Source organism: Elephantulus edwardii, unplaced genomic scaffold, assembly GCF_000299155.1.
Source record: "Elephantulus edwardii isolate Elephantulus edwardi_28Jun2011 unplaced genomic scaffold, EleEdw1.0 scaffold00001, whole genome shotgun sequence".
Taxonomy (NCBI): Eukaryota; Metazoa; Chordata; class Mammalia; order Macroscelidea; family Macroscelididae; genus Elephantulus; species Elephantulus edwardii.
In genome coordinates, this window is record NW_006399751.1 from 5,975,474 (window position 1) to 5,984,180 (window position 8,707).

The window sequence follows — 8,707 nt, forward strand, 5'->3', positions numbered from 1 at the left end:
TTCTCCAGGCACATGCATATGCTGAGAATAAACATTCTGGTAAAGAATCAGGTGGAAGTATCCTTCCTTCACAGTGAAAGCGCGGTCCGGTGGATAGAGCTCCAATGTTCTTGGGGGGTGAGAAGGTCTTGCAGTCTAGGCTACAAAGTGGGTGGTTCTGTTAGCCTCCAGCTTTGGTTCTCTTGAGAAGGACACAGGCATTTTATCAAGTGCTTATGCTCAAAAAGCAGCAGCCCCTGAAAAGCCGCTAGCCCACAGAACAGCATAAAGAAACTAAGTTCAGTGTCAATCCCATCATGGAAAGGTTTTGTCTGTTTGCTCTTTAAATGTTGGTTTTTCTTCTCTTTGGGGAATGTTGTTTGTGATGTTGGTTTGTTCTTCTCTTTGGGGAATGTTGTTCGTTGTTATGTGCCATCACGACCCTACATACAACAGCCCTAAACCCTGCTCTATCCTGTGCCAATCTTTCTGTCATCTACCCCAATTACCCTAGTCAATGGATCACTCCACCTCATCAAGGGTCTTCCTCTCCTGTGCTGTCCCTCCACTCTCCCAAACATGACATCCTTCTCCAAGGATTGATCCCTCCTTGCGACATGTCCAAAGTGTGTCAGACGAAGCTTCAGAATTTACTACACAGCCATGGTATACAAACAGCTTAGTACTGGTACAGTGACAGATACATAGACCACAGAATAGAATTAAGAAATAAAAATTAAGCTATCCACCTATGGACAGCTGATCTTTTTTTTAAATTTTTATTTTATTATTTTTGTGTGAGTGTACCATCAAATCAGATCTGACTGGTACAGGAGATTGTCCCTCCTTCCCCGGCAGAGCATCTGGTGGATTTGAACCGTGAGCCTCTGGGATTATAGTTGCAGCTCCTTGCCACTAGGCCACCAGAGCTCCCCTAGACTATCTCTTCTTGATTATCTATTTGCATAAAATTTAAGCAAGATCCATACTTCACACCATATTAAAAAAAAGTAACTTGAGATGGAGCCAGGGCATGGTTTTAAAACTATAAAGTGCACCAAAGAAAACATTTGGGGCAAACATGGCAAACCTAATCTATGGCACTGGATGCTCTTGTGGCCGAGTTCCGGGGAATGGTGATGCTAAACCAAAGGCTGGTCTCTGGTGCTTTGAGCCTGCCAGTCAGAGCTGGTATGCTGAGGGGATAGATGAGCACCCACTTTCCATGCAATTTACATCCTTGGAAACCCAGTGGAAGTTTGGCTGTAAGTCTGTTCTGACTCAATGGAAATTGAGATAGAAAGAGAGAAAGAGAATCTATGGCATAAATAGACTTATCAAATAGAACTGAAAAGGGAGCTCTGGTGGCCTAGTGGCAAGAAACTACACTGCAATCCCAGATGTGCCTGGTTCAAATCCACCAGATGCTTTGCTGGAGAAGGAGGGATAATCTCCTCCTGTACCAGTCAGATCTGATTTGAGGGTACAAGTCACAAAAAATAATAAAATTTAAAAAAATAGAACTGGCAAGCAACAAATGCTGGCGAGGTTGTGGAGAAACTGGAACCCTGATTCACTGTTGGTGGGAGTGTAAAATGGTGCAACCCCTGTGGAAAGCAGTATGGCGCTTTCTCAAAAAGTTGCAAATAGAGATACCATTTGACCCAGCAATTCCACTACTGGGAATATACCCTGAAGAGACCATAGCTGACATCCAAGCAGATATATGCACACCCATGTTTATTGCAGCTTTGTTCACAATAGCAAGGAGTTGGAAACAACCTAAGTGCCCATCAACAAACAAATGGCTAGAGAAGCTGTGGTATATTCGCACAATGGAATACTATGCTGCATTAAAAAACAAGGAACTCATGCAATATTATTCAAAATGGTTGACTCTGGAGAACATTATGCTGAGTGAAATATCCCAGTCACAAAAGGACAAATATTACATGATGCCACTGTTGTAGAATGGGACTAACCTCGGGGTTGGGGAGAGGCTGAGTAAGATGGGTTCAATAATGTATATTGCACTGAAACAGAGGAGGGAGAAAACTGTTTAAAAGAGATATGTGTCTAGGTATTTCTGTCATCACAGGAGTCTAGAGCGATGGCTCCATGGTGGAGGGGACCTGAGGAAGGGTTTGTAAAACAATGAAAGAATCTTTTCTTTTACTTTTCGATAATTTTTGACTCATGTACTTATAACTTGTTAGTCAAATTTGTGTCTTCTAGGTTGCAACACCCCCATGATACATCTTCAAGGATATGAACATGTACGGCTAAGCACAATTATTAACAGTGCATCTAAATTCCAAAATCAATCTCCATAATAGTCTATGTATTTCCTACTGCCAAAGGGGCCCTTTAGAGTAGTGAGAGAAGATCTTCACCCTGAAACCCACAGCGTCCCTTTTCAGCAGGAAGTAGCTAAGAGAATACGACATCCCCTTTTCCTTATGAATCAGGGTGAAGTCTCTCTCAGGGAGGAGTGATAGGGAATGGCAAAGGACACACTGACAAAGGAGATTAATCAGAACTGACTTTGACAAGCACTGTGGCAATTGGACAATTAAAACAGACATTCGGATGGCGGGGGAAGAACAACAAACTGGGGAGGAGGGTAGAGAGAATGGTGCAGCAATGAAGGAATGAAAACCCAAAATCCCTGTAAATGTTCATTAAAACTAATAAAATTTAATAATTAAAAAAAAAGATAAAAAGAGAAAAAAAATAGAACTGAAAACACACAGTTCCTGGAGGATAAACTAGATGACTGGAACCTCCTAAAAATGAAATCCTATGTGCATCAAAATACTTCTCCAAAAGAGTAAGAGAGAACCTGAAGACTAGGAAAAATACTTGACAGTGACATATTTGACAAGAGATAATGTTCTACAAATACTCTTTATTTCTTCTATCAATTTTAATTTATAGAAAACTCCACCACCTTAAGAAAATGGTGGAAACCCCACTCACAAAAGGAGAGCAGATGTCATGAAAAGACTCTTCACCAAAGAAAACAGTCAGATGCCAACAAACCCATGAAGAAATGTTTACGATCTTTACCTATTGTTGTTTAGGCGCCTTTGGGTCCATTGTGACTCATTGTGACCCGGTGAACAACAGAGCTGAACCTTGCCCTGTCCTGCTCCAAACTCACAATCTGACATGCTCGAGCCCGTTGTTACAGTGACTGTGTCAGTACATCTCCTTGAGAGTCTTCTCTTTTTCTCACCCTCCACATTTCCCAGAATGATAGTTTTTTTCCCCCAAGACTGGCCCATCCTGACAACATGCCCAAAGTCTGACATGAAGCCACATCATCTTTGCCACTAAGGAGCATCCTGGTTACACTTCCTCCAAGGTAGACTTGTTTTTTCTTTTTTTTTAATAACTTGTACCGTCAAATCAAATCTGACTGGCACAGGAGGAGATTGCCCCTCCTTCTCCAGCAGAGCATTTGGTGGATTCAAACTGGGCACCTCTGGGATTGCAGTGCAGCTTCTTGCCACTAGGCCACGAGAGTTCCTTTGACTTGTTTGTTCTTTTGGTAGCCCATGGAATGTTCAGTACTCTTCTCCAACACCACAATTCAAAGGTATCAATTCTTCTTGCATCATCTTTGTTCTTTGTTCAATTTTCAGATTCATAGAAAGTAATTGAAAAGACCATGGTTTGGATCAGACACACTGTAGTCTTTAAAGTTATATCTTTTCTCTTTTAAACTTTGGAAAGGTCTGTGATAGCAGAATTTTCCAATGTAACATGTCCCTTTTTTTTTCCTTGTGTACTGTCAAATTGGATCTGACTGGCACAGGGGAAGATTGCCCCTCCTTCTCCAGTGGAGCATCTGGTGGGTTCAAACTGTACACCTTCAGGATTACAGCCCAGCTTCTTGCCACTAGGCCATCAGAGTTCCCTGTCTTTTTATTTCTTGATGGCTGTTACCATGGGGATTGATTGTAGTTCCAAGAAATATGAAATAATTGACAACTCCGATATTTTCTCCATCTACCATAATATTTCTGTCCATTGGTAAGGATTGTTGCTTTCTTGATACTGAGATGTAATCCATACTGAAGGCTGTAGTCTTTGATCTTCTGAAGCAGGTATTTCAAGTACTCTTTACTTCCAGCAAGCAAGATTGTGTTATTTGCATAATATAGATTATTGATGACACAGAATCACTATATCAAAAAGTATTAGTTGATACTGAAACATTTCAGGAAATATTATCTGATCAAGACCCAGTGGTAACAAAGGAAGAAATTAAAACTTCACTGAAGGGATTGGTAAAAAATAAGACCCTAGGAATTGATGGAATACCAATTGACATGTTTCAGTGAACAGATTCAGCCTTTAATATTCTTGCTAGACTATGCCAAGAAATGTGAAAGACAGCTACCTGGCCAAGCGACCGGAAGAGATTCATATTTGCCTATTCCCAAAAAAAGGTGATCCAAAAGAATGTGGAAACTACTGAACAGTAACATTAATATCACATGTAAGTAAAACTTGCTGAAGAATATTTTAAATGGCTAGAACAGTACATTGACAGGGAACTGCCAGAAATTCATGCCGGATTCAGAAGAAGCTATAGAATGAGGGAATCATTACTGATGTCAGATGGATGTTGGCTGAAAGCAAAGAATATGTTTATTTATATTTTATTGACTATGCAAAAGTATTTGACTATTTGGATCCTAACAAATTATGGCTAATATTAGTAAGTGTGGGAATTCCAGAACACTTAATTTTGTTCATCTAAATCCATACCTAGACCAAGAAGTTGTCCAAACATAACAAAGGAACCCTCACTGCATAGTTTAAAATCATGAAATGTGTGTGTCAAAGTTGTATCTTTTCTCCATATCTATTCAGTCTATATGCTGAACAAATCATTCAAGCAGCTAGACTGTATGAAGAAGAATGTGGCATCAGGTTTGGAGGAAGACTCATTAGCTATGGGACAGTTGCATATTAAAACAGCAATGAGATATCATCTTACCCTGGAAACAGTAGTATGTGCCATCGAGGTGACTATGACTCAACAGTTATTATTGTTATGGAGTATTGAATGGGAACTGACCTTCCTGCTGGCTTTCAGAGTCTGTAAATCACGTGAGGGGAAATTGTCCATCTTTCTTCCACAAGACTCAACAATAGCAAAGTTCAATAGAATAGCAAACAATAAATGCTGATGAGGGTGTAGAGAGATCAGAATTCATGCACTCATAGTGCAACCACTAAAGAAAAGAGTTTGGCACTTCCTTAGAAAATTGTGAATAGAAATACCATTTAAAACAATGAATGCCACCAGATATTCCATTGGAGAAACAGGGGCAATCTTCTAAAACGAACAATGAATGAATGGAAATCCAAGTTTTCTGTAAACTTTCATTAAAATATCAATTAAAAAAGAAAGAAAAAAAGAAATACATTTAATCCAGCAGTCGTACTACTAGACATCTATCCTAAAGAAATAAAGGTTGAGACATGAACTGATAAATATGCAGGATTATTGTAACAATACTTAAAACAGCAAAGAGATGGAAACAGTCCAAGTATGCATCAGTCAGTGGGCAAATGGCTTAAGAAACTATGGTACGTTCATACAATGGAGTATTGTGAAATGCTAAAGTACAACAAAGAATTTATGAAACACTGCACAACTAGATAAATCTAGAGGAAATGTGTGAATGCCATAAGTTAGACACAAATGGACAATTATAGCACAACTATTATAAAAAGCTAAGGAAAGGCTTATACACAGAATCATTGTTGGATGGTTACCAGGATGGGAGGAGAGGGAGAAAGAAGCAAAATTAATTAACAGATAAATTGGGTGAAGACAAAAGCAATATAAAATTAGAGGTTGATCACACATTGTAATTAATTGGTTGATTACAGTAGCCAATGTAATTAATGTCCCAAAATAAAATGTGTATGAATAATTGAATGAAAAACCAAGATGATTTATACAATTTTGCTGAAGAACAACTAACCTATCTACAACCTTGAAAACCCTGAAGAAGAATCACCATGATTTGGAATCAGCTTGATGGCAGCAGGAGCATGACGTTAGGGGCAAAGACAAGGACACTTCATCTGAGGACCAGGCAGCAGTATCTACTTCTGTTATGCACAGGGTCACTTTGAACTGGAACTGACTTAACAGCCTCTAGCAGCTGATGTTTCCAACAAGTGACAGGCATCCCATCTGCCATGGACAAAGGGGCTTCCAGGGCAGAGACCGTGCAGAGAGCCACATGCCCAGATTTTCAACTATGTTTGCAGGTCAGAGTTTCTGGACCAAGGGCTTTGTCTCCCAAGGTCATGTTGCAAAGGTAACACTCCAAAAGTTAATACTCAAGGGAGATAGATGACAGCCACCGGCTTGACCTCTATGGACTGTGAGGCTGCAAATGAAAACATTTCCTTCAAAACCTAAACATTCCCGATTTCTCTATTCAACTCCCTAATGAAGCCCTGTTGACACCACAATTAAAGCACTAAGCTGTTCATTGAAAAGTTGCCAGTTGGAATCCAACAGCCACCTGAGAGGAAAAGATGTATTAGTCTGTTTCTGCTTGGGAATCGACCCTGCGTTTACAGTCCCTGTGTGTAGGAAAAGAGGGCTCTGATGGCTCAGTCCACAGAGAGTTGGGGGCCCTCTCTGGCTAATCCTCTCTGGCAGTTTGAATCCACCAGTGGCTCTACAGGAGAAAGCTGGGCAATCTCCTCCCATGTGATTTACAGCTTAGAAAACCCAGTTATTAGTTTCTTGTGTGAGTAATAGTAATCAACTCAGCCAAAACAAGTTTCATTTTTTTATTCACTCTGTTTAGGATGCTTCCTCATGGAACCCAGCCACTGCGTCAAACAGCTGTCAAGAAGCTCCTGGACCTGGCTATTTGTAGAGGTCGCTAGGTCCCTGGCCCACACCACAGCCTCAGTTGAACTACTAGCCTATAGCCAGTAATAACTCGTTAGTCTTGTGAATGAATCATCTTAAATGATTCCTTCGACCCCAGTTGTTGCCATGTAGAGAAGAGCTGTTCCCATTGAACAAAGAGAATGCTTTTGTTGATTGGTGTTTTACGCTATTACATTTTGGGTGACTTGTTATGGATCCTTGAATAGGTGACTAAAGACAAATTTTTCACGCCTTACATTTTTCCTTGCGCTTTCCCCACCCCCTTGTGCTTGTCTATGCTTTTTTGCACATAGTTAATATTCTCCTTTCTCCCTTCCTTATCTTTCATGGGGAGTTGTGTTACTAAGCCAAAGGCCACGCCTCTGGCGGTTGGAATCCACTAGTAACTTGAAAGGAGAAAGATAGGCAGTCTCCTTTCATGCCCTTGTTGTTGTTATGTGCCATGGAGTCACTTGCAACTCAGCAACCCTGAAACCTGCTCTGTCCTACCCCCATGACCCCTGTCACTGAATCAATCCATCTCATTGAGGGTCTTTCTCTCTTGCGCCATCCCTCACCCTTCCAAGCATGATGTCCCTCTCCAAGGATTGGTCCCTGCTTGCAACATGCCCTAAGAATGTCAGATGAAGCCTCGAAATCCTTGCCACCAAGGAGCAGCCTGGTTTCACCCTCTCTAGGATGAACCTGTTTGTTCTCCTGGCAGTCCATGGTATATTCAATACTCTTGTCTAGCACCACAGCTCAAAGGCATCGATTCTTTTTCTATCATCCTTAGTCATTGTCCAGCTTTCTGATGCAGAACAAACAATTGCAAAGACTATGGCCTGGATCACGTGCACCTTGGTCTCTAGATTGACATCGTTGCTTCTCAGTACTCTGGAGAGGTCCCATACAGCCTATGAAATCTGCTAGAGATTCCAACAGCAATAGAGTTGTGTGTGTTTTTAAATATTCTAATACTTAGTGAACTAGTTTTTAATTTTTCATCTGGGTGTTCTAGTTATTCTCCTGCTATAATCTGAACTCTTTAGATGGTGTTTCTCCCCTTCTTTCTTTGTAAGTTTATTTCCCATGATGGTACCAGTTACTTGGCCCATCAGCGGTGTGAGGAAGTTGGGCTGGTAGCCTATCTCCCACACACCTTCAAGTCACCTCAAGACCTGACCTTCCTTGAGGAGAGAAGTCATATATGAGTATGAGATTAGAAACTGTGAGGCTGAAAAAAAAAGAAGCTATGGCGTACTTTTTCAGAGTGACAAGGAGGGCCAAAAAGGGATCTATTTATTCTTTATTTAAAAAAACTTGAGCCTTTCCTTCAGAAGAAATTGACACAGGCAGGGAAGGTCCCGGGGCTGACTGGGGCTGTGGTGACGTGAGGGGCAGGTGGTTGAGTCGCTGGAACCCGCCCACCCGATGGCTGTTGGATAAGGATGAGAATGGCGGTTAGCTGGGGTCCCCCGCAAGGGCCAGTAACTCTGATTCTCACCTAGAGCTGAGGGGTGGGAGGAGACAACGGGCAAAGGGCACAGCGTTTGGGGTTCAGCTAGGAAGATAACATTCTGGGATTCCAAAGCCTGAGTCAAAAGGGGGAAGTAAAGGGATATAGACAAAGAAAATGGGCCTAGGCTTTCCGATAGAGGAAAAAGCAGCCCAAGAAGATAATGTTGCTAAAGTCAAAACAACTGGATCGAGTTGTCTGAAGCAGTGGAGAGAAAGTGAAAGAGACACAAGTTAGGAGCAGCTAAGTAACGATTTGGGGTAAAGGACAGCTGCCGCACTCCTCCCATC